Source organism: Oncorhynchus mykiss, chromosome 14 (assembly GCF_057628025.1).
Source record: "Oncorhynchus mykiss isolate SJ-2025 chromosome 14, ASM5762802v1, whole genome shotgun sequence".
Lineage (NCBI taxonomy): Eukaryota > Metazoa > Chordata > Actinopteri > Salmoniformes > Salmonidae > Oncorhynchus > Oncorhynchus mykiss.
Window position 1 is genome coordinate 40,016,364 of NC_143035.1, and position 23,749 is coordinate 40,040,112.

Below are 23,749 nucleotides of genomic sequence, written 5' to 3' on the forward strand. Positions count from 1 at the left end.
TGATGTTGTTGTTGTTGATGTTGTTGTTGTTGTAGTTGATGTTGTTGTTGTAGCAGTTGATGTTGTTGTTGTTGTAGCAGTTGATGTTGTTGTTGTTGTAGTTGATGTTGTTGTTGTAGTAGTTGATGTTGTTGTTGTAGTAGTAGTTGATGTTGTTGTTGTTGTAGTTGATGTTGTTGTTGTAGTAGTAGTTGATGTTGTTGTTGTTGTAGTTGATGTTGTTGTTGTAGTAGTAGTTGATGTTGTTGTTGTAGTAGTAGTTGATGTTGTTGTAGTTGATGTTGTTGTTGTTGTTGTTGTTGTTGTAGTAGTAGTTGATGTTGTTGTTGTAGCAGTTGATGTTGTTGTTGTAGTAGTAGTTGATGTTGTTGTTGTTGTAGTTGATGTTGTTGTTGTAGTAGTAGTTGATGTTGTTGTTGTTGTAGTTGATGTTGTTGTTGTAGTAGTAGTTGATGTTGTTGTTGTAGTAGTAGTTGATGTTGTTGTTGTAGTAGTTGATGTTGTTGTTGTAGTAGTAGTTGATGTTGTTGTAGTTGTAGTTGATGTTGTTGTTGTTGATGTTGTTGTTGTTGTAGTTGATGTTGTTGTTGTAGTAGTTGATGTTGTTGTTGTAGTAGTAGTTGATGTTGTTGTTGTTGTAGTTGATGTTGTTGTTGTAGTAGTAGTTGATGTTGTTGTTGTTGTAGTTGATGTTGTTGTTGTAGTAGTAGTTGATGTTGTTGTTGTAGCAGTTGATGTTGTTGTTGTAGTAGTAGTTGATGTTGTTGTAGTTGTAGTTGATGTTGTTGTTGTTGATGTTGTTGTTGTTGTAGTTGATGTTGTTGTTGTAGTAGTTGATGTTGTTGTTGTAGTAGTAGTTGATGTTGTTGTTGTTGTAGTTGATGTTGTTGTTGTAGTAGTAGTTGATGTTGTTGTTGTTGTAGTTGATGTTGTTGTTGTAGTAGTAGTTGATGTTGTTGTTGTAGTAGTAGTTGATGTTGTTGTAGTTGATGTTGTTGTTGTTGTTGTTGTTGTTGTTGTAGTAGTAGTTGATGTTGTTGTTGTAGCAGTTGATGTTGTTGTTGTAGTAGTAGTTGATGTTGTTGTTGTTGTAGTTGATGTTGTTGTTGTAGTAGTAGTTGATGTTGTTGTAGTTGTAGTTGATGTTGTTGTTGTTGATGTTGTTGTTGTTGTAGTTGATGTTGTTGTTGTAGCAGTTGATGTTGTTGTTGTTGTAGCAGTTGATGTTGTTGTTGTAGTAGTAGTTGATGTTGTAGTAGTAGTTGATGTTGTTGTTGTTGATGTTGTTGTTGTTGTAGCAGTTGATGTTGTTGTAGTTGATGTTGTTGTTGTTGTAGCAGTTGATGTTGTTGTTGTTGTAGCAGTTGATGTTGTTGTTGTAGCAGTTGATGTTGTTGTTGTAGTAGTAGTTGATGTTGTTGTTGTTGTAGTTGATGTTGTTGTTGTAGTAGTAGTTGATGTTGTTGTTGTTGTAGTTGATGTTGTTGTTGTAGTAGTAGTTGATGTTGTTGTTGTAGTAGTAGTTGATGTTGTTGTTGTAGTAGTTGATGTTGTTGTTGTAGTAGTAGTTGATGTTGTTGTAGTTGTAGTTGATGTTGTTGTTGTTGATGTTGTTGTTGTTGTAGTTGATGTTGTTGTTGTAGTAGTTGATGTTGTTGTTGTAGTAGTAGTTGATGTTGTTGTTGTTGTAGTTGATGTTGTTGTTGTAGTAGTAGTTGATGTTGTTGTTGTTGTAGTTGATGTTGTTGTTGTAGTAGTAGTTGATGTTGTTGTTGTAGCAGTTGATGTTGTTGTTGTAGTAGTAGTTGATGTTGTTGTAGTTGTAGTTGATGTTGTTGTTGTTGATGTTGTTGTTGTTGTAGTTGATGTTGTTGTTGTAGTAGTTGATGTTGTTGTTGTAGTAGTAGTTGATGTTGTTGTTGTTGTAGTTGATGTTGTTGTTGTAGTAGTAGTTGATGTTGTTGTTGTTGTAGTTGATGTTGTTGTTGTAGTAGTAGTTGATGTTGTTGTTGTAGTAGTAGTTGATGTTGTTGTAGTTGATGTTGTTGTTGTTGTTGTTGTTGTAGTAGTAGTTGATGTTGTTGTTGTAGCAGTTGATGTTGTTGTTGTAGTAGTAGTTGATGTTGTTGTTGTTGTAGTTGATGTTGTTGTTGTAGTAGTAGTTGATGTTGTTGTAGTTGTAGTTGATGTTGTTGTTGTTGATGTTGTTGTTGTTGTAGTTGATGTTGTTGTTGTAGCAGTTGATGTTGTTGTTGTTGTAGCAGTTGATGTTGTTGTTGTAGTAGTAGTTGATGTTGTAGTAGTAGTTGATGTTGTTGTTGTTGATGTTGTTGTTGTTGTAGCAGTTGATGTTGTTGTAGTTGATGTTGTTGTTGTTGTAGCAGTTGATGTTGTTGTTGTTGTAGCAGTTGATGTTGTTGTTGTAGCAGTTGATGTTGTTGTTGTAGTAGTAGTTGATGTTGTTGTTGTTGTAGTTGATGTTGTTGTTGTAGTAGTAGTTGATGTTGTTGTAGTTGTAGTTGATGTTGTTGTTGTTGATGTTGTTGTTGTTGTAGTTGATGTTGTTGTTGTAGTAGTTGATGTTGTTGTTGTAGTAGTAGTTGATGTTGTTGTTGTTGTAGTTGATGTTGTTGTTGTAGTAGTAGTTGATGTTGTTGTTGTTGTAGTTGATGTTGTTGTTGTAGTAGTAGTTGATGTTGTTGTTGTAGTAGTAGTTGATGTTGTTGTAGTTGATGTTGTTGTTGTTGTTGTTGTTGTTGTAGTAGTAGTTGATGTTGTTGTTGTAGCAGTTGATGTTGTTGTTGTAGTAGTAGTTGATGTTGTTGTTGTTGTAGTTGATGTTGTTGTTGTAGTAGTAGTTGATGTTGTTGTAGTTGTAGTTGATGTTGTTGTTGTTGATGTTGTTGTTGTTGTAGTTGATGTTGTTGTTGTAGCAGTTGATGTTGTTGTTGTTGTAGCAGTTGATGTTGTTGTTGTAGTAGTAGTTGATGTTGTAGTAGTAGTTGATGTTGTTGTTGTTGATGTTGTTGTTGTTGTAGCAGTTGATGTTGTTGTAGTTGATGTTGTTGTTGTTGTAGCAGTTGATGTTGTTGTTGTTGTAGCAGTTGATGTTGTTGTTGTAGCAGTTGATGTTGTTGTTGTAGTAGTAGTTGATGTTGTTGTTGTTGTAGTTGATGTTGTTGTTGTAGTAGTAGTTGATGTTGTTGTTGTTGTAGTTGATGTTGTTGTTGTAGTAGTAGTTGATGTTGTTGTTGTAGTAGTAGTTGATGTTGTTGTTGTAGTAGTTGATGTTGTTGTTGTAGTAGTAGTTGATGTTGTTGTAGTTGTAGTTGATGTTGTTGTTGTTGATGTTGTTGTTGTTGTAGTTGATGTTGTTGTTGTAGTAGTTGATGTTGTTGTTGTAGTAGTAGTTGATGTTGTTGTTGTTGTAGTTGATGTTGTTGTTGTAGTAGTAGTTGATGTTGTTGTTGTTGTAGTTGATGTTGTTGTTGTAGTAGTAGTTGATGTTGTTGTTGTAGCAGTTGATGTTGTTGTTGTAGTAGTAGTTGATGTTGTTGTAGTTGTAGTTGATGTTGTTGTTGTTGATGTTGTTGTTGTTGTAGTTGATGTTGTTGTTGTAGTAGTTGATGTTGTTGTTGTAGTAGTAGTTGATGTTGTTGTTGTTGTAGTTGATGTTGTTGTTGTAGTAGTAGTTGATGTTGTTGTTGTTGTAGTTGATGTTGTTGTTGTAGTAGTAGTTGATGTTGTTGTTGTAGTAGTAGTTGATGTTGTTGTAGTTGATGTTGTTGTTGTTGTTGTTGTTGTAGTAGTAGTTGATGTTGTTGTTGTAGCAGTTGATGTTGTTGTTGTAGTAGTAGTTGATGTTGTTGTTGTTGTAGTTGATGTTGTTGTTGTAGTAGTAGTTGATGTTGTTGTAGTTGTAGTTGATGTTGTTGTTGTTGATGTTGTTGTTGTTGTAGTTGATGTTGTTGTTGTAGCAGTTGATGTTGTTGTTGTTGTAGCAGTTGATGTTGTTGTTGTAGTAGTAGTTGATGTTGTAGTAGTAGTTGATGTTGTTGTTGTTGATGTTGTTGTTGTTGTAGCAGTTGATGTTGTTGTAGTTGATGTTGTTGTTGTTGTAGCAGTTGATGTTGTTGTTGTTGTAGCAGTTGATGTTGTTGTTGTAGCAGTTGATGTTGTTGTTGTAGTAGTAGTTGATGTTGTTGTTGTTGTAGTTGATGTTGTTGTTGTAGTAGTAGTTGATGTTGTTGTAGTTGTAGTTGATGTTGTTGTTGTTGATGTTGTTGTTGTTGTAGTTGATGTTGTTGTTGTAGTAGTTGATGTTGTTGTTGTAGTAGTAGTTGATGTTGTTGTTGTTGTAGTTGATGTTGTTGTTGTAGTAGTAGTTGATGTTGTTGTTGTTGTAGTTGATGTTGTTGTTGTAGTAGTAGTTGATGTTGTTGTTGTAGTAGTAGTTGATGTTGTTGTAGTTGATGTTGTTGTTGTTGTTGTTGTTGTTGTAGTAGTAGTTGATGTTGTTGTTGTAGCAGTTGATGTTGTTGTTGTAGTAGTAGTTGATGTTGTTGTTGTTGTAGTTGATGTTGTTGTTGTAGTAGTAGTTGATGTTGTTGTAGTTGTAGTTGATGTTGTTGTTGTTGATGTTGTTGTTGTTGTAGTTGATGTTGTTGTTGTAGCAGTTGATGTTGTTGTTGTTGTAGCAGTTGATGTTGTTGTTGTAGTAGTAGTTGATGTTGTTGTAGTTGATGTTGTTGTTGTTGTAGTAGATGTTGTTGTTGTTGTAGCAGTTGATGTTGTTGTAGTAGTAATAGATGTTGTTGTAGCAGTTGTTGTTATAGTAGTAGTAGTAGTTGTTGTTGTTGTTGTAGTAGTTGATGTTGTTGTTGTAGTTGATGTTGTTGTTGTTGTAGATGTTGATGTTGTTGTTGTTGTAGTAGTAGTAGATGTTGATGTTGTTGTTGTTGTAGTAGTTGATGTTGTTGTTGTTGTAGCAGTTGATGTTGTTGTTGTAGTAATAGATGTTGTTGTAGTAGTAGTAGATGTTGTTGTAGCAGTTGTTGTTATAGTAGTAGTGGTAGTTGTTGTGTAGTTTATGTAGTAGTTTTTTTATCTTCTCTGATCGTACATACTGTATAAAGCTGGGTTCCCGTACACAGATTAAACATATTCTGGATTAAAAAAATCCATAGAGAATCTATACTGAACAACCATATAAACACCACCTGCAAAGTGTTGGTCCCGTGTTTCATCAGCTGAAATAAAAGATCCCAGAAATGTTCCATACTCACAAAAAGCCCATTTGTCTCAAATGTTGAGAGCATTTATCCTTCGCCAAGATAATCCAAACAGACATTATGGTTAACCTCAAATACTCTAACTGCTAAAAAAAAATATATATATATATTTTGGGAAATAAAAATAAATAAAAAGTATAATCTTTGTAAATATGTTGTTTGGGATGAAGACAGTCTTTTAAAACACACGATAATGGAACAAAACATTTACGACTGGGGGTGTTCGAAAGCTCTGAAACAATTAGCAGTGGAAACATGCATATTGATGAAAAGCATGACTTGTGTAGTTCTGAAATACAACGCTGCAGAGTACAAAGGAGAAATTAATTGAAACATTTTCTCGCCATTAGAGCCCAAATGAGGCTCAGGGAATTTAATGACTATTACAAGTCATTTTAAACTCACCAGAATTAAAATAGAATAATTAAATGGTCTGATTGTGAATTATTTCTCATAATGATAGAGAGAAAAACATTCTCCTCTGTCTATATCTCCAACAAATGTCACCATTCAAATCAAATTGAGTTAGTTCAACAGATATGGCAGTCACATATAAGAGGTGTAGGCATCATTCCAAATGGCCACCCTATTCCAGAACCCTGGTCAAAGGTAAGGCGCTAGTGAATAGGTCAAATATTTCCCATGGTCCAATAGTTTAGAAGTGAGACTGACAGTCTGCCGGTGGTGAATCAAGCATCTGTAGCGGCATCTAAAGTAATGTACAGTACCAGTCAAAAGTTTGGACACACCTACTCATTCAAGTTTAAAAAAAGAAACTATTTTCTACATTGTAGAATAATAGTGATGACGTCACAACTATGAAATAACACATATGGAATCATGTTGTAACCAAAAAAGTAACCATATTTTACATTTCAGATTCTTCAAAGTAGCCACCCTCGATGACAGCTTTACGCTGAGGTTTCCGGGATGATGGTGTTGATGTGAGCCATGACCAACTTTTAAAGCACTTCATGGCTACCGACGTGAGTACTACAGGGCGGTAATCGTTTCTGCAGGTTACCTTCGCATTCTTGGGCACAGGTTGACCTACTTGAAACATGTAGGTATTACAGACTCGGTCAGGCAGAGGTTGAAAATGTCAGTGAAGACACTTGGTCTGCACATGCCGTAATCCGTCTGGCCCCGCGGTCTTGTGAATGTTGACCTGTTAAAAGGTCTTTCTCACATCAGCTACGGAGAGTGTGGTCACACAGTCATCCAGAAAAGCTAGTGCTCTCATGCATGCTTCAGTGTTGCTTGCCTCAAAGCAAGCATAAAAGGCATTTATTCTGTCTGGTAGGCTCACGTCACTGGGAAGCTCGCGGCAGGGTTTACCTTTGTAATAGTTTGAAGCTGGTGACTAAGGTGGTATACTCCTCAATGCCATTGGATAAATCCTGGAAAATATTCCAGTCTGTGCTAGCAAAACAGTCCTGTAGTTTAGCATCGGCTTCATCTGACCACTTCCGTATTGAGCGAGTCACTGTTACTTCCTGCTTTAATTTTAGCTTGTAAACAGGAATCGGGAGGATAGCGTTATGGTCAGATTTTCCAAATGGAGGGCGAAGGAGAGTTTTATACGCGTTTCTGGTGTGCTTGTGAAATGCTGGTAGAAATTAGGTAAAACAGATTTTAGTTAGCCTGCGTTAAAAGTCCCCGGCCGCCAGGAGTGCGGCTTCTGGATGAGCATTTTCTTGTTTTTTTTATGACCTCTTATACAGCTGGTTGAGTGCGTTCTTAGTGCCAGCATCAGTTTGTGGTGGTAAATAGATGGCTATGAAAAAATAAACACACACACACTAAGAGAACACACACACACACACACACACACTGAGAGAACACACACACACACACACACACTAAGAGAACACACACACACACACACACACACACTGAGAGAACACACACACACACTGAGAGAACACACACACACACTGAGAGGACACACACACACTGAGAGAGAACACACACACGCTGAGAGAACACACACACACACACACACACTGAGAGAACACACACACACTGAGAGGACACACACCTAACACACGCAGCACTGTTTTTCCACACACGTGTTACACGTCGTCGGTGTGCAGCGAGCCAATCAGCTAACCGCCAGTCCTGGCGAGATCCAATAGAGGACGACGGACACATTAAATATGAACTTCATTGGTCCCGATAGGGGCTGTCTGGCTAACATACAGCTGGATCACATACGCAGAACATCACAGGGAAATGTCATCTCAACTCCCCCAAGAGACAGAGCACACTCAGTATCACACTCTCTGCATCAAAGACAATAACAGTCCTAACTGGGAGATGAGAAACGCTGTGTGTTTGTGGGGAAGACTCTGCTGGTTGACACAGGCCCTGTTGGTATGTGTGCGTGCGTGAGGTAGCAAGTCTCTGGTTGACGCAGGCCTGTCAACTGAGACTGACTGACAGCCAAGAAACAAGAGGCACCAGAACAAAACAGACCAGACCAGACCAGAAAAAACCAGACCAGAACAAACCAGACCAGACCAGACCAGACCAGACCAGACCAGAACAAACCAGACCAGAACAAACCAGACCAGACCAGAACAGACCAGACCAGAACAAACCAGAACAGACCAGACCATACCAGAACAGACCAGACCAGAACAAACCAGACCAGACCAGAACAGACCAGAACAAACCAGAACAGAACAAACCAGACCAGAACAAACCAGACCAGACCAGACCAGTGTGTGTGTCCTCTCAGTGTGTGTGTGTTCTAGACCAGAACAAACCAGACCAGAACAAACCAAACCAGACAAGACCAGAACAGAACAGACCAAACCAGACCAGAACAAACCAGACTTTGGTGCCTCTAGGATAAACACACACACACACACACACACACACACACACACACACACACACACACACACACCCTTGTATGTGTGTGCAGTGTGTGTGTGTGCAGTGTGTGTGTGCAGTGTGCGTGCGTCTGTGTGTGCGTGTGTGTGTGTGTCTGTGCATGCTGCTAATTTTGTCCTGATGGTGGTTTCGCTCGACTGCCACGCGCCAAGAGGTTCCCCATCTCTCTCTACCCCGCCATTTCTCCCTTTCTCTGTCTCTCTGTTTCTCTTTCTCTCTCATATATCTCTCCCTCTCCCCCGCCTTCTCTCTCAGTCCCTCCCCTCCCCTCTCACTCTCACGCTCTCTCTCTCTCTCCCTCTCTCTCCCCTTGTCTCTCTCTCTCTCTCTCCCTCTCTCTCCCCTTGTCTCTCTCTCTCTCCTACTCTCTCTCTCTCCTACTCTCTCTCTCCTACTCTCTCTCTCTCCTACTCTCTCTCTCTCTCTCTCTCTCTCTCTCTCTCTCTCTCTTCCTCTCTTCCCTTTCTCCGTATGGAGACGGATAATCAGGCGTTAATGCCAGCCTCCCTCCCTCGGGGACTGCCTCTGAGTAGCCTGTTAAGATTTAATTTGCATGCTTAATTAGTAAATTAAAAGGAGTGCCTCTCTCTCAGCTCTCTGCCAGACCCCCCCCCCCCCCCCATGTGATCCCTCTCCCCTGTCCTTCACGCTCCCTCTCCCTTCTCTCCCTCTGCCACCCCTCCAACCAGAAGTGGTGATTCCCACTCCAGTCCACTTCAGCCTGGTGGAGTGTCTGACCTGCTCTCAGAGAGAGGGGCTGGTGTCTGTGAAGGGCTGTAGGGAGGAGAGGAGGTGGGAGGTGGATGAGGGAAGTGAAGTGAATATCTTCCTCCCACATCCCTCCATCCCTGCCTCCCTCACTCCATCCCTCCCTCCATCCATCCTTCCATCCCTGCCTCCCTCACTCCATCCCTCCCTCCATCCATCCCTCACTCCATCCCTCCTTCCATACATCCTTCCATCCCTGCCTCCCTCCATCCATCCCTGCCTCCCTCCATCCCTGCATCCCTCACTCCATCCCTCCATCCATCCCTCCATCCCTGCTTTCCTCTCTCCCTCACTCTATCCCTTCTTTCCTCTCTCCCTCACTCTATCCCTGCTTCCCTCCCTCTCTCTATCCCTGCTTCCCTCTCTCCCTCACTCCATCCCTCACTCTCTCCCTCACTCCATCCATCCCTCCATCTCTCCTTCACTCCATCCCTGCTTCCCTCCCCCACTCTATCCATCCCTCCATCTCTCCCTCACTCCATCCCTCCCTCACTCTATCCCTGCCTCCCTCTCTCCCTCACTCCATCCCTCCCTCACTCTATCCCTGCCTCCCTCTCTCCCTCACTCCATCCCTCCCTCACTCTATCCCTGCCTCCCTCTCTCCCTCACTCCATCCCTCCCTCACTCTCTCCCTCACTCCATCCATCCCTCCATCTCTCCCTCACTCTATCCCTGCTTCCATCTCTACCTCACTCCATCCCTCCCTCACTCTATCCCTGCTTCCCTCCATCCCTCCATCTCTCCTTCACTCTATCCCTGCCTCCCTCTCTCCCTCACTCCATCCCTCCCTCACTCTCTCCCTCACTCCATCCCTCCCTCACTCTATCCCTGCCTCCCTCTCTCCCTCACTCCATCCCTCCCTCACTCTCTCCCTCACTCCATCCATCCCTCCATCTCTCCCTCACTCTATCCCTGCTTCCATCTCTACCTCACTCCACCCCTCCATCTCTCCCTCACTCCATCCCTCCCTCACTCTATCCCTGCTTCCCTCCATCCCTCCATCTCTCCTTCACTCTATCCCTGCTTCCATCTCTACCTCACTCCACCCCTCCATCTCTCCCTCACTCCATCCCTCCCTCACTCTATCCCTGCTTCCCTCCATCCCTCCATCTCTCCTTCACTCTATCCCTGCCTCCCTCTCTCCCTCACTCCATCCCTCCATCCCTCCCTCACTATATCCCTGCCTCCCTCTCTCCCTCACTCCATCCCTCCCTCACTCTATCCCTGCTTCCATCTCTACCTCACTCCACCCCTCCCTCTCTCCCTCACTCCATCCCTCCCTCACTCTATCCCTGCTTCCATCCATCCCTCCATCTCTCCTTCACTCTATGCCTGCCTCCCTCTCTCCCTCACTCCATCCCTCCCTCACTCTATCCCTGCTTCCATCCATCCCTCCATCTCTCCTTCACTCTATCCCTGCCTCCATCTCTCCCTCACTCCATCCAGCCAGCAGTAGACGACATGCTTCAGAAAGCGCCTGGCTGACATGGGACTCCATTATGAGATCACATGAGATGAGTTGTAATATTCATAGATATTAAAGAAGAGATGTGATAGTTTACAGATGACAAATACTGGAGAGTACGTCTCTGGGAGACGAATCTGTTTCATGGCAGTAAATCATAACCTCATTCTCTATGACATCCTATGTTCTCTGTGACATTACCTAACAGAAGACAAGTTAAAACATCATTATTTTCAGCAAATATGATGCAATACCAGGCCAGTGCAGCTAAGCTCGGCTCAGTAGTGTGAAAATTGTATAGTTTTTTTTGCAGTGGATTGGTGTGAGCCAGTGTTGGAAGTTAGTCTCCTACTGAATGGTTCAGAGAGAGAGAGAGAGAGAGAGAGAGAGAGAGAGAGAGAGAGAGAGAGAGAGAGAGAGAGAGAGAGAACGTACTCTACTGTACACACCGTCTCCTGAGTGAGAGAGCATTATAAACGAGCTTGTTTTATCATGCATTAATAGTGTTGTTTTATCCTGCATCAATAGTGTTGTTTTATCCTGCATCAATAGTGTTGTTTTATCCTGCATCAATAGTGTTGTTTTATCCTGCATCAACAGTGTTGTTTTATCCTGCATCAATAGTGTTGTTTTATCCTGCATCAATAGTGTTGTTTTATCCTGCATCAATAGTGTTGTTTTATCCTGCATCAATAGTGTTGTTTTATCCTGCATCAATAGTGTGTGGTTTTATCCTGCATCAGTAGTGTGTGGTTTTATCCTGCATCAATAGTGTGGTTTTATCCTGCATCAATAGTGTGTTGTTTTATCCTGCATCAACAGTGTGGTTTTATCCTGCATCAATAGTGTGTTGTTTTATCCTGCATCAATAGTGTTGTTTTATCCTGCATCAATAGTGTTGTTTTATCCTGCATCAATAGTGTGGTTTTATCCTGCATCAATAGTGTTGTTTTATCCTGCATCAATAGTGTGGTTTTATCCTGCATCAATAGTGTGGTTTTATCCTGCATCAATAGTGTTGTTTTATCCTGCATCAATAGTGTGGTTTTATCCTGCATCAATAGTGTGGTTTTATCCTGCATCAATAGTGTGTTGTTTTATCCTGCATCAATAGTGTGGTTTTATCCTGCATCAATAGTGTTGTTTTATCCTGCATCAATAGTGTGTTGTTTTATCCTGCATCAATAGTGTTGTTTTATCCTGCATCAATAGTGTGTTGTTTTATCCTGCATCAATAGTGTTGTTTTATCCTGCATCAATAGTGTGGTTTTATCCTGCATCAATAGTGTGTTGTTTTATCCTGCATCAATAGTGTGTGGTTTTATCCTGCATCAATAGTGTGTTGTTTTATCCTGCATCAATAGTGTGTGGTTTTATCCTGCATCAATAGTGTGGTTTTATCCTGCATCAATAGTGTGTGGTTTTATCCTGCATTAATAGTGTTGTTTTATCCTGCATCAATAGTGTTGTTTTATCCTGCATCAATAGTGTGGTTTTACACTGCGGATCCTCTCCTGTATCCCACGCCCTCCCTTTCCTCTCTCCTGTCGAGTCTCTCGACTAGAGGTGTGCCGACAGGGCCATACTCGTATTTATAATTCTACACTTTGACAGTTGATAGTCGGATCGGATCGGATGATACTCGGAAGTGTTTTAATATGCCTAAATAGATGTTGGCAAAATCCCTCCCTGCACGTGCTCACTGCAAAACATTTGCAGATTAGTGTGCGGAGGGGTGTCTGTTTCTCTCCTGTCACTCAGTCAGAATGCTCAACAGCATTTCATATTTTTCCCCTACCCTTGGCCCCTCCTGTTAGATATTATGCACATTGATAGCTTGATATCAAACGTCCTCACCATGTGATTTATAAGAGTAGCAGGCAGCAGCAATCTACATGATCAGACCCAGAACATGGCAGTAAAAGGGATTGGGTGAAATTATGAAGCGAGTGGATGGAGGAATTCAATTTCACTCTATCCAATCAGAACAGCAGGATCAACGTACAGCCCGTCCTTCTATTTACAGACAGGCAAACTAGCCAGTTGAGTTATTTAGACCACGTAGAACCTCACACATGACTGATTGACATGAGAAAGATGCACGCTGGCACTGGTTTTGTCTCGGCACACCTCTACTCACAGCCCTCCCGCTCTCCTCTCCTCTCCTCTAATCTCCTCTCCTCTCCTCTCCTCTCCTCTCCTCTCCTCTAATCTCCTCTCCTCTCCTCTCCTCTCCTCTCCTCTCCTCTCCTCTCCTCTCCTCTCCTCTAATCTCCTCTCCTCTCCTCTAATCTCCTCTCCTCTCCTCTCCTCTCCTCTCCTCTCCTCTCCTCTCCTCTCCTCTCCCCTCTCCTCTCCTCTCCTCTCCTCTCCTCTCCTCTCCTCTCCTCTCCTCTCCCCTCTCCTCTCCTCTCCTCTTCTCCTCTCCTCTCCTCTCCTCCTTAGTTTTACAGGCTCCTGACCTATTTTGTGTTTTTTTTTCGCTGATCGTATTTTTTTTTTGCACATAATGTTTCCTCCATTGTTTCCTATGACCAAAAATAGCTTTTGGAGATCAGAACAGCGACCCCGGACCACACCCTAATCCCCTGACCACACCCTAATCCCCAGACCAAGCCCTAATCCCCGGACCACACCCTAATCCCCAGACCAAGCCCTAATCCCCGGACCACACCCTAATCCCCTGACCACACCCTAATCCCCAGACCAAGCCCTAATCCCCGGACCACACCCTAATCCCCAGACCAAGCCCTAATCCCCGGACCACACCCTAATCCCCAGACCACACCCTAATCCCCTGACCACACCCTAATCCCCAGACCACGCCCTAATCCCCAGACCACGCCCTAATCCCCGGACCACACACTAATCCCCAGACCCCGCCCTAATCCCCGGACCACGCACTAATCCCCGGACCACCCCCTAATCCCCGGACCAAGCCCTAATCCCCGGACCAAGCCCTAATCCCCGGACCACGCCCTAATCCCCAGACCAAGCCCTAATCCCCGGACCACGCCCTAATCCCCAGACCAAGCCCTAATCCCCGGACCAAGCCCTAATCCCCAGACCAAGCCCTAATCCCCGGACCAAGCCCTAATCCCCAGACCAAGCCCTAATCCCCGGACCAAGCCCTAATCCCCGGACCAAGCCCTAATCCCCAAACCATGCCCTAATCCCCAGACCAAGCCCTAATCCCCGGACCAAGCCCTAATCCCCGGACCAAGCCCTAATCCCCGGACCAAGCCCTAATCCCCGGACCAAGCCCTAATCCCCGGACCAAGCCCTAATCCCCGGACCACCCCCTAATCCCCGGACCACGCCCTAATCCCCGGACCAAGCCCTAATCCCCGGACCACGCCCTAATCCCCGGACCACCCCCTAATCCCCAAACCACGCCCTAATCCCCGGACCACGCCCTAATCCCCAGACCACACCCTAATCCCCAGACCACGCCCTAATCCCCGGACCACCCCCTAATCCCCAAACCACGCCCTAATCCCCAGACCACGCCCTAATCCCCGGACCACCCCCTAATCCCCGGACCACGCCCTAATCCCTTGGAAGAGAAAGAGACGGTGAAATAGAGGCTGGCGTGCTGGAGCCCTGATGACACTACAGTGGTGAAATAGAGGCTGACGTGCTGGAGCCCTGATGAAACTACAGAGGTGAAATAGAGGCTGACGTGCTGGCGCCCTGATGAAACTAAGGAGGTGAAATAGAGGCTGACGTGCTGGCGTCCTGATGAAACTACAGAGGTGAAATAGAGGCTGACGTGCTGGCGCCCTGATGAAACTAAGGAGGTGAAATAGAGGCTGACGTGCTGGCGCCCTGATGAAACTACAGAGGTGAAATAGAGGCTGACGTGCTGGAGCCCTGATGAAACTACAGCGGTGAAATAGAGGCTGACGTGCTGGAGCCCTGATGAAACTACAGAGGTGAGTAAATAAACCCCCTCTACCCTCTGTTCTATTGGATAATGTACAGTCACTGGAGAATAAACTGGACGAGACTGGAGACTATCCTATCAACGGGACCTGAAGAACTGTAATATCCTAGCAATGAGCTGTGTTCCGCCATAAGCAAACAAGAAAAATACTCACGCAAAGGAGGCACTCCTAGTGGCCAGTGATTTTAATGCCGAAAATCTGAAATCCGTCTTACAGAATTTCTACAAGCATGTCAACTGTGCAACAAGAGGCATTTGTGTTTTATGATATTTCATTTTTTCAACTTTTAAATATACCTTTGCAAAAATTCAACAAAAATTGTTTTTGCTTTGTCAATATGGGGTATTGTGATGTCGTTATGGGGTATTGTGATGTCAATATGGGGTATTGTGATGTCAATATGGGGTATTGTGATGTCGTTATGGGGTATTGTGATGTCAATATGGGGTATTGTGATGTCAATATGGGGTATTGTGATGTCATTATGGGGTATTGTGATGTCAATATGGGGTATTGTGATGTCATTATGGGGTATTGTGATGTCAATATGGGGTATTGTGATGTCGTTATGGGGTATTGTGATGTCAATATGGGGTATTGTGATGTCATTATGGGGTATTGTGATGTCAATATGGGGTATTGTGATGTCAATATGGGGTATTGTGATGTCATTATGGGGTATTGTGATGTCAATATGGGGTATTGTGATGTCGTTATGGGGTATTGTGATGTCAATATGGGGTATTGTGATGTCATTATGGGGTATTGTGATGTCAATATGGGGTATTGTGATGTCATTATGGGGTATTGTGATGTCAATATGGGGTATTGTGATGTCATTATGGGGTATTGTGATGTCATTATGGGGTATTGTGATGTCATTATGGGGTATTGTGATGTCATTATGGGGTATTGTGATGTCATTATGGGGTATTGTGATGTCATTGTTGGGTATTGTGATGTCATTATGGGGTATTGTGATGTCATTATGGGGTATTGTGATGTCATTGTTGGGTATTGTGATGTCAATACCCCATAATGACATCACAAGGTATATTCAAAAGTTGAAAAACTGAAATATGACTTTTACAGTAAGTACTCAGACCCTTCACTCAGTACTTTGTTGAAGCACCTTTGGCAGCGATTACAGCTTCGAGTCTTCTTGGCACGCCATTCACTTGAAGAAGAAAAGTAGAGACACACACTCTAGGAGCTCAGATGCAATAATTGAATAACCAACGTTTGGACAGACAAGCTGTCTTCATCAGGGTACTGTGGGGTCACTAGTTTATATCGTGTCAAAGGACACACACAGGTGTCTATAATCATGTCCGGGTGTGGCCTGATATCATTGGTTCATCACATGGCCTGAAATCGTTGGTTCATTTACAGATATAGATAGAACATATCAAAAACATAAATGAATAGCACACGATCATAGATACAATATGGCTACACAGACCTACAAACATTAAAATGAATAGCACACGATCATAGATACAATATGGCTACACAGACCTACAAACATTAAAATGAATAGCACACGATCATAGATACAATATGGCTACACAGACCTACAAACGTTAAAATGAATAGCAAAATCACAATAATCACAAGAATGGCTTCAGATCAAAGTCTATGTTGAGACCAAAGGGAGCAAGGGGCTTTAAATTAAACATCCAGGCAGCCTCTCGTTTTAACAAAAAATTGTTGAGGTCACCCCCTCTCCTAGGGAGGGTGATGTGTTCGATGCCGATATAACGTAGGGACGAAATCGAGTGGTTCAATTCCAAAAAGTGGGCCGCAACTGGGTACGTCGAGTTTTTGCACCTGGTGGTGCTATGTTTCCTTGAGATTCGTACTCTGAGCTCCTAGAGCGTGAGATTATCATTTTCTTTTTCAGGTGTTCTACTCTACTAGCCAGCACCTCTCCTGAACAGGTGTTCTACTCTGCTAGCCAGCACCTCTCATAAACAGGTGTTCTACTCTGAACAGGTGTTCTACTCTGCCAGCCAGCACCTCTCCTAAACAGGTGTTCTACTCTGTTAGCCAGCACCTCTCCTAAACAGGTGTTCTACTCTGTTAGCCAGCACCTCTCCTAAACAGGTGTTCTACTCTGTTAGCCAGCACCTCTACTGAACAGGTGTTCTACTCTGCTAGCCAGCACCTCTCCTAAACAGGTGTTCTACTCTGTTAGCCAGCACCTCTCCTGAACAGGTGTTCTACTCTGTTAGCCAGTACCTCTCCTAAACAGGTGTTCTACTCTGTTAGCCAGCACCTCTCCTAAACAGGTGTTCTACTCTGTTAGCCAGCACCTCTCCTAAACAGGTGTTCTACTCTGTTAGCCAGCACCTCTCCTAAACAGGTGTTCTACTCTGTTAGCCAGCACCTCTCCTAAACAGGTGTTCTACTCTGTTAGCCAGCACCTCTCCTAAACAGGTGTTCTACTCTGTTAGCCAGCACCTCTCCTAAACAGGTGTTCTACTCTGTTAGCCAGCACCTCTCATAAACAGGTGTTCTACTCTGCCAGCCAGCACCTCTCCTAAACAGGTGTTCTACTCTGTTAGCCAGCACCTCTCCTGAACAGGTGTTCTACTCTGTTAGCCAGCACCTCTCCTGAACAGGTGTTCTACTCTGTTAGCCAGCACCTCTCCTAAACAGGTGTTCTACTCTGTTAGCCAGCACCTCTCCTAAACAGGTGTTCTACTCTGTTAGCCAGCACCTCTCCTAAACAGGTGTTCTACTCTGTTAGCCAGCACCTCTCCTAAACAGGTGTTCTACTCTGTTAGCCAGCACCTCTCATAAACAGGTGTTCTACTCTGCCAGCCAGCACCTCTCCTAAACAGGTGTTCTACTCTGTTAGCCAGCACCTCTCCTGAACAGGTGTTCTACTCTGCTAGCCAGCACCTCTCCTAAACAGGTGTTCTACTCTGCTAGCCAGCACCTCTCATAAACAGGTGTTCTACTCTGTTAGCCAGCACCTCTCCTGAACAGGTGTTCTACTCTGTTAGCCAGCACCTCTCCTAAACAGGTGTTCTACTCTGCTAGCCAGCACCTCTCCTGAACAGGTGTTCTACTCTGTTAGCCAGCACCTCTCCTGAACAGGTGTTCTACTCTGTTAGCCAGCACCTCTCCTAAACAGGTGTTCTACTCTGTTAGCCAGCACCTCTCCTGAACAGGTGTTCTACTCTGCTAGCCAGCACCTCTCCTAAACAGGTGTTCTACTCTGTTAGCCAGCACCTCTCCTAAACAGGTGTTCTACTCTGCTAGCCAGCACCTCTCCTAAACAGGTGTTCTACTCTGCTAGCCAGCACCTCTCCTAAACAGGTGTTCTACTCTGTTAGCCAGCACCTCTCCTAAACAGGTGTTCTACTCTGTTAGCCAGCACCTCTCCTAAACAGGTGTTCTACTCTGTTAGCCAGCACCTCTCCTGAACAGGTGTTCTACTCCACTAGCCAGCACCTCTCCTAAACAGGTGTTCTACTCTGCTAGCCAGCACCTCTCCTAAACAGGTGTTCTACTCTGTTAGCCAGCACCTCTCCTGAACAGGTGTTCTACTCTGCTAGCCAGCACCTCTCCTAAACAGGTGTTCTACTCTGTTAGCCAGCACCTCTCCTAAACAGGTGTTCTACTCTGCTAGCCAGCACCTCTCCTAAACAGGTGTTCTACTCTGTTAGCCAGCAACTCTCCTAAACAGGTGTTCTACTCTGTTAGCCAGTACCTCTCCTAAACAGGTGTTCTACTCTGTTAGCCAGCACCTCTCCTAAACAGGTGTTCTACTCTGTTAGCCAGCACCTCTCCTAAACAGGTGTTCTACTCTGTTAGCCAGCACCTCTCCTAAACAGGTGTTCTACTCTGTTAGCCAGCACCTCTCCTAAACAGGTGTTCTACTTTGTTAGCCAGCACCTCTCCTAAACAGGTGTTCTACTCTGTTAGCAAGCACCTCTCCTGAACAGGTGTTCTACTCTGTTAGCCAGCACCTCTCCTAAACAGGTGTTCTACTCTGTTAGACAGTACCTCTCCTAAACAGATGTTCTACTCTGTTAGCCAGCACCTCTCCTAAACAGGTGTTCTACTCTGCTAGCCAGCACCTCTCATAAACAGGTGTTCTACTCTGCTAGCCAGCACCTCTCCTAAACAGGTGTTCTACTCTAAACAGGTGTTCTACTCTGCTAGCCAGCACCTCTCCTGAACAGGTGTTCTACTCTGTTAGCCAACACCTCTCCTAAACAGGTGTTCTACTCTGCTAGCCAGCACCTCTCCTAAACAGGTGTTCTACTCTGTTAGCCAGCACCTCTCCTAAACAGGTGTTCTACTCTGCTAGCCAGCACCTCTCCTAAACAGGTGTTCTACTCTGTCAGCCAGCACCTCTCCTAAACAGGTGTTCTACTCTGCTAGCCAGCACCTCTCCTAAACAGGTGTTCTACTCTGCTAGCCAGCACCTCTCCTAAACAGGTGTTCTACTCTGCTAGCCAGCACCTCTCCTGAACAGCTGTTCTACTCCGCTAGCCAGCACCTCTCCTAAACAGGTGTTCTACTCTGCTAGCCAGCACCTCTCCTGAACAGGTGTTCTACTCTGCTAGCCAGCACCTCTCCTAAACAGGTGTTCTACTCTGCTAGCCAGCACCTCTCCTAAACAGGTGTTCTACTCTGTTAGCCAGTACCTCTCCTAAACAGTTGTTCTACTCTGCTAGCCTGCACCTCTTCTAAACAGGTGTTCTACTCTGTTAGCCAGCACCTCTCCTAAACAGGTGTTCTACTCTGCTAGCCAGTACCTCTCCTAAACAGGTGTTCTACTCTGTTAGCCAGCACCTCTCCTGAACAGGTGTTCTACTCCGCTAGCCAGCACCTCTCCTAAATAGGTGTTCTACTCCGCTAGCCAGTACCTCTCCTAAACAGGTGTTCTACTCCGCTAGCCAGCACCTCTACTAAACAGGTGTTCTACTCTGTTAGCCAGCACCTCTCCTAAACAGGTGTTCTACTCTGTTAGCCAGCACCTCTCCTAAACAGGTGTTCTACTCTGCTAGCCAGCACCTCTCATAAACAGGTGTTCTACTCTGCTAGCCAGCACCTCTCCTAAACAGGTGTTCTACTCTGCTAGCCAGCACCTCTCCTAAACAGGTGTTCTACTCTGCTAGCCAGCACCTCTCCTAAACAGGTGTTCTACTCTGCTAGCCAGCACCTCTCCTGAACAGCTGTTCTACTCCGCTAGCCAGCACCTCTCCTAAACAGGTGTTCTACTCTGCTAGCCAGCACCTCTCCTAAACAGGTGTTCTACTCTGTTAGCCAGCACCTCTCCTGAACAGGTGTTCTACTCCACTAGCCAGCACCTCTCCTAAACAGGTGTTCTACTCTGCTAGCCAGCACCTCTCCTAAACAGGTGTTCTACTCTGTTAGCCAGCACCTCTCCTGAACAGGTGTTCTACTCTGCTAGCCAGCACCTCTCCTAAACAGGTGTTCTACTCTGTTAGCCAGCACCTCTCCTAAACAGGTGTTCTACTCTGCTAGCCAGCACCTCTCCTAAACAGGTGTTCTACTCTGTTAGCCAGCAACTCTCCTAAACAGGTGTTCTACTCTGTTAGCCAGTACCTCTCCTAAACAGGTGTTCTACTCTGTTAGCCAGCACCTCTCCTAAACAGGTGTTCTACTCTGTTAGCCAGCACCTCTCCTAAACAGGTGTTCTACTCTGTTAGCCAGCACCTCTCCTAAACAGGTGTTCTACTCTGTTAGCCAGCACCTCTCCTAAACAGGTGTTCTACTTTGTTAGCCAGCACCTCTCCTAAACAGGTGTTCTACTCTGTTAGCAAGCACCTCTCCTGAACAGGTGTTCTACTCTGTTAGCCAGCACCTCTCCTAAACAGGTGTTCTACTCTGTTAGACAGTACCTCTCCTAAACAGATGTTCTACTCTGTTAGCCAGCACCTCTCCTAAACAGGTGTTCTACTCTGCTAGCCAGCACCTCTCATAAACAGGTGTTCTACTCTGCTAGCCAGCACCTCTCCTAAACAGGTGTTCTACTCTAAACAGGTGTTCTACTCTGCTAGCCAGCACCTCTCCTGAACAGGTGTTCTACTCTGTTAGCCAACACCTCTCCTAAACAGGTGTTCTACTCTGCTAGCCAGCACCTCTCCTAAACAGGTGTTCTACTCTGTTAGCCAGCACCTCTCCTAAACAGGTGTTCTACTCTGCTAGCCAGCACCTCTCCTAAACAGGTGTTCTACTCTGTCAGCCAGCACCTCTCCTAAACAGGTGTTCTACTCTGCTAGCCAGCACCTCTCCTAAACAGGTGTTCTACTCTGCTAGCCAGCACCTCTCCTAAACAGGTGTTCTACTCTGCTAGCCAGCACCTCTCCTGAACAGCTGTTCTACTCCGCTAGCCAGCACCTCTCCTAAACAGGTGTTCTACTCTGCTAGCCAGCACCTCTCCTGAACAGGTGTTCTACTCTGCTAGCCAGCACCTCTCCTAAACAGGTGTTCTACTCTGCTAGCCAGCACCTCTCCTAAACAGGTGTTCTACTCTGTTAGCCAGTACCTCTCCTAAACAGTTGTTCTACTCTGCTAGCCTGCACCTCTTCTAAACAGGTGTTCTACTCTGTTAGCCAGCACCTCTCCTAAACAGGTGTTCTACTCTGCTAGCCAGTACCTCTCCTAAACAGGTGTTCTACTCTGTTAGCCAGCACCTCTCCTGAACAGGTGTTCTACTCCGCTAGCCAGCACCTCTCCTAAATAGGTGTTCTACTCCGCTAGCCAGTACCTCTCCTAAACAGGTGTTCTACTCCGCTAGCCAGCACCTCTACTAAACAGGTGTTCTACTCTGTTAGCCAGCACCTCTCCTAAACAGGTGTTCTACTCTGTTAGCCAGCACCTCTCCTAAACAGGTGTTCTACTCTGCTAGCCAGCACCTCTCATAAACAGGTGTTCTACTCTGCTAGCCAGCACCTCTCCTAAACAGGTGTTCTACTCTGCTAGCCAGCACCTCTCCTAAACAGGTGTTCTACTCTGCTAGCCAGCACCTCTCCTAAACAGGTGTTCTACTCTGCTAGCCAGCACCTCTCCTGAACAGCTGTTCTACTCCGCTAGCCAGCACCTCTCCTAAACAGGTGTTCTACTCTGCTAGCCAGCACCTCTCCTGAACAGGTGTTCTACTCTGCTAGCCAGCACCTCTCCTAAACAGGTGTTCTACTCTGCTAGCCAGCACCTCTCCTAAACAGGTGTTCTACTCTGTTAGCCAGTACCTCTCCTAAACAGTTGTTCTACTCTGCTAGCCTGCACCTCTTCTAAACAGGTGTTCTACTCTGTTAGCCAGCACCTCTCCTAAACAGGTGTTCTACTCTGCTAGCCAGTACCTCTCCTAAACAGGTGTTCTACTCTGTTAGCCAGCACCTCTCCTGAACAGGTGTTCTACTCCGCTAGCCAGCACCTCTCCTAAATAGGTGTTCTACTCCGCTAGCCAGTACCTCTCCTAAACAGGTGTTCTACTCCGCTAGCCAGCACCTCTACTAAACAGGTGTTCTACTCTGTTAGCCAGCACCTCTCCTAAACAGGTGTTCTACTCTGTTAGCCAGCACCTCTCCTAAACAGGTGTTCTACTCTGCTAGCCAGCACCTCTCCTAAACAGGTGTTCTACTCTGTTAGCCAGCACCTCTCATAAACAGGTGTTCTACTCTGCTAGCCAGCACCTCTCCTAAACAGGTGTTCTACTCTGCTAAGCCAGGTTTCATCAGACCAGAGAATCTGGTTTATCATGGTCTGAAAGTCTTTAGGTGCATTTTTGCAAACTCCAAGCAGGCTGTCATGTGCCTTTTACTGAGGAGTGGATTCCGTCTGGCCACTCTACCATAAAGGCCTTATTGGTGGAGTGCTGCAGAGATGGTTGTCTTTCTGGAAGGCTCTCCCATCTTCACAGAGTGACCATAGTGTTCTTGGTCACCTCCCTGACCAAGGCCCTTCTCCCCCGTTTGCTCAGTTTGGCCAGGCGGCCAGCTCTAGGAATAGTCTTGGTGTTTCCAAACTTCTTTCATTTAAGAACGATGGAGGCCATTGTGTTCTTGGGGACATTCGATGCTGCAGACATTTTTTGGTACCCTTCCCCAGATCTATGCCTCAACACAATCCTGTCTCGCAGCTCTACAGACAATTATTTGATCTCATGCCTTAGTTTTGATCTGACATACAATGTCAACTTTGTGTCCTTAAATAGTACTTTCCAAATCATGTCCAATCATTTGAAAATACCACAGGTGGACTTCAATCAGATTGTTGAAACATCTCAAGGATTATGAATGGAAGCAGGATGCACCTGAGCTCAATTTCATAGCAAAGGGTCTGAATACTTATGTAAATAAGGTATTTCTGTTTTTATTTTTAATACATTTGCAAAAATGTCTCTCCTCCACTCTCTCCTCTCTCTTCTCCTTCCCCCTCTCCTCTCTTCTCCTCTCCATTAAACATACTCTCCCCCTCTCTTCTCCTTCCCCCTCTCCTCTCACCTCCTTTCTCCCCTCTCCCTCATCTCCTCGCTCCCCTCCTCTCCTATTTTCTCCCCTCTTCTCCTCCCCCCTACTCCCCTCTCCACTCATCTCCCCTCCCCTCTACTCCTACTTCCCGTCTCCCCCTCCTCTCTTCTCCTCTCCCCTCCTCTCTTCTCCTCTGCCCTCCTCTCCTCCTCTCTTCTCCTCTCCCCTCCACACCTACTCTCTTCTCCTCTCCCCTCCTCTCTTCTCCTCTCCCCTCATCTTCTCCTCTCCTCCTCACTTCTCCTCTCCCCTCCTCTCTTCTCCTCTCCCCTCCTCTCCTCCTCTCTTCTACTCTCCTCTCCTCCTCTCTTCTCCTCTCCCCTCCTCTCTTCTCCTCTCCCCTCCTCTCTTCTCCTCTCCTCCTCTCTTCTCCTCTCCCCTCCTCTCTTCTCCTCTCCCCTCCTCTCCTCCTCTCTTCTACTCTCCTCTCCTCCTCTCTTCTCCTCTCTCCTCCTCTCCTCCTCTCTTCTCCTCTCTCCTCCTCTCTTCTCCTATGCCCTCCTCTCCTCCTCTCTTCTCCTCTCCTCTCCCCTCCTCTCCTCTCCTCTTATTTCCCCGTCTCCCCCCTGGCCCCAGAGTGCATTAGCCACTCAGTCTCCTCTTCCTGTTCCTGTGGTAAGCCACAGCCTCTCTATGGAGTTGTCGTTTTTACAGGTTGATTTAACACTAATTCCTGCTGTTTGGTAATCTCGATATCACACAGCTCTATCAGTCGTTACACAGCGAGACATTTCTTTAGCAGATACATTAACCACTCAGAACACATATTGGCTCTTCCCAAACCCTTCCATATTCCCTATATAGTGCACCACTTTTGACAAGGGCCCATAGGGGGTGTTCATTTAAGTTGGGCGCGCGCAC

General features: G+C 45.1%; 1 protein-coding gene across 2 annotated transcripts in view; it reads right to left on the minus strand.

Annotated features, from left to right (window-relative positions):
• The window catches only part of LOC110513519 (netrin receptor UNC5A), a 118,294-nt gene that overhangs the window by 69,840 nt on the left and 24,705 nt on the right, over positions 1 to 23,749 (minus strand). The window lies entirely within an intron of this gene.